Raw genomic sequence first — 2,867 nt, 5'->3', positions numbered from 1 at the left:
TCCACATGATCATGACCCTAATAAAACATTAAAGAATAATAAGAGAAAAATAAAATTAGATAAATAAAAATTGGGTTGCCTCCCAATAAGCTCTTCTTTAATGTCAATAGCTTTACAGTGGGCTTTCATGGAGCCACATAGGTAATCAGGTCAATGTTGTAGACTCCAAACACCAAACTTAGAGTTTGGATGTGGGGATTCAACACCAAACTTAGAGTTTAGCTGAGGCCTCTCAACACCAAACTTAGAGTTTGATTGTGGGGGTTTTGTTTGACTCTGTACTGAGAGAAACTTTTCATGCTTCCTCTCCATTGTTATAGAAGAAGATCCTTGAGCCTTAAACACAAGGTAGTCCCCATTCAATTGAAGGACTAATTCTCCTCTGTTAACATCTATCATAGCTCCTGCTGTGGCTAGGAAAGGGCTTCCAAGGATGATGCATTCATCCTCCTCCTTCCTAGTGTCTAAGATTATGAAATCAGCAGGGATGTAAAGGCCTTCAACCTTTACCAACACGTCCTCTACCAATCCATAAGCTTGTCTTACTGACTTGTCTGCCATTTACAATGAAAATATGGCAGACTGTACCTCAATGATCCCCAGCTTCTCCATTACAGAGAGTGGCATAAGATTTATACCTGACCCCAGGTCACACAGAGCTTTTTCAAAGATCATGGTGCCTATGGTGCAGGATTTTACAAATTTACCAGGATCTTGTTTCTTTTGAGGTAAAATTTGCTGAACCCATGTATCTAGTTCACCAATCAGCAAGGGAGGTTCACCTTCCCAAGTCTCATTACCAAACAACTTGGCATTCAGCTTTATGATAGCTCCTAGATATTGAGCAACTTGCTCTCCAGTTACATCTTCATCCTCTTCAGAGGAAGAATAGTCTTCAGAGCTCATGAATGGCAGAAGGAGATTTAATGGAATCTCTATGGTCTCTATATGAGTCTCAGATTCCCTTGGGTCCTCAATAGGGAACTCTTTCTTGCTTGATAGACGTCCCATGAAGTCTTCCTCATTGGGATTCACATCCTCTCCTTCCTCTCTAGGTTCGGCCATGTTGATTATATCAATGGCCTTGCACTCTCTTTTTGGATTCTCTTCAGTATTGCTTGGGAGAGTACTAGGAGGAGTTTCAGTGATTTTCTTACTCAGCTGGCCCACTTATACCTCCAGATTTCTAATGGAAGACCTTGTTTCACTCATGAAACTTAAAGTGGCCTTAGACAGATCAGAGACTAAGTTTGCTAAGTTAGAGGTGCTCTGTTCAGTCTCTGCTATTGCAGGGTTCTTAGGATCATAAGCTTCTTCTTCAGAAGATGCCTCTTTAGTACTGTTGGATGCATTTTGCCATCCATTCAGACTTTGAGAAATCATGTTGACTTGCTGAGTCAACATTTTGTTCTGAGCCAATATGGCATTTAGAGCATCAATTTCAAGAACTCCCTTCCTTTGAGGCGTTCCATTATTCACGGAATTCCTCTCAGAAATATACATGAACTGGTTATTTGCAACCATGTCAATAAGTTCTTGAGCCTCTGCAGGTGTTTTCTTTAGGTGAATGGATCCATCTGCAGAATGGTCCAGTGACATCTTAGAGAACTCAGATAGACCATAATAGAATATATCTATCATGGTCCATTCTGAAAACATGTCAGAAGGACATCTTTTGGTCATCTACTTGTATCTTTCCCAAGCTTCATAGAGGGATTCACCATCTTTTTGTTTGAAGGTCTGAACATCCACTCTAAGCTTGCTCATCTTTTGAGGAGGAAAGAACTTAGCCAAGAAGGTCGTGACCAGCTTATCCCAGGAGTCCAGGCTATCTTTAGGTTGAGAATCCAACCATGTTCTAGCTCTGTCTCTTACAACAAAAGGGAAAAGCATGAGCCTGTAGACTTCAGGATCTACTCCATTAGTCTTAACAGTCTCACAGATCTGCAAGAACTCAGTTAAGAACTGGTAGGGATCTTCTGATGGAAGTCCATAAAACTTGCAGTTCTGTTGCATTAGAGCAACTAATTGAGGTTTCAGCTCAAAATTGTTTGCTCCAATGGCAGGAATTGAGATGCTTCTTCCATCAAACTTGGGCGTAGGTGCAGTATAATCACCAAGCATCCTTCTTGCATTATTATTGTTGGGTTTGGCTGCCATCTCCTTTTCTTTTTCGAAAATTTCAGCAAGGTTGTCTTTGGATTGTTGTAATTTAGCTTCTCTTAGTTTCCTCTTTAGAGTCCTTTCAGGTTCTGGATCAGCTTCAACAAGAATGCTTTTTTCTTGTTCCTGCTCATATGAAGGAGAAGAGAACAGAAAAAGAAGAGGAATCCTCTATGTCACAGTAAAGAGGTTCCTTATTGTTAGTAGAAGAAGAAAGGGAATAAAAAAAGGAGAATCCAAACACAAGGGTGAGGATAGGGGCAGTGATTTAAGATGAAGAGAAGTGTTAGTAAATGAATGAATAAATAGAATAAGATGAGAGACAGAAGTTTTCGAAATAAATTTTGAAAATAAGTTAATGATTTTCGAAAATTAAGATAAGAAATAAAATTAAAATTAAAATTTAAAATAATTAATTAATTAAAAAGAATTTTTGAAAAAGAGGGAGGTATTTTCGAAAATTAGAGAGAGAAAAGTTGTTAGGTGATTTTGAAAAAGATAAGAAATAAACAAAAAGTCAAATAGTTAGTTGAAAAAGATTTGAAAATCAAATTTGAAAAGATAAGAAGATAAGAAATCAAAATTTTTGAAAAAGATATAATTTTAAAAGATATGATTAAAAGATATGATAAAAAAATGGCTGGAAAAGATTTAATTTTTAAAATTTAAAATTGATTACTTGACTAACAAGAAACTAAAAGATA

General features: G+C 37.3%; 1 non-coding gene across 1 annotated transcript; it reads left to right on the top strand.

Annotated features, from left to right (window-relative positions):
• The first annotated feature begins 1,657 nt into the window (after positions 1-1,657).
• Positions 1,658-1,761, top strand: LOC127743367 (small nucleolar RNA R71). The gene has a single exon (XR_008004759.1). It is a non-coding gene; the product is annotated as a small nucleolar RNA R71 (small nucleolar RNA).
• Positions 1,762-2,867: the final 1,106 nt, after the last annotated feature.

Source organism: Arachis duranensis, chromosome 10, assembly GCF_000817695.3.
Source record: "Arachis duranensis cultivar V14167 chromosome 10, aradu.V14167.gnm2.J7QH, whole genome shotgun sequence".
In the NCBI taxonomy this organism is placed as follows: Eukaryota; Viridiplantae; Streptophyta; class Magnoliopsida; order Fabales; family Fabaceae; genus Arachis; species Arachis duranensis.
This window is presented reverse-complemented; position numbering and strand designations above follow the sequence as displayed.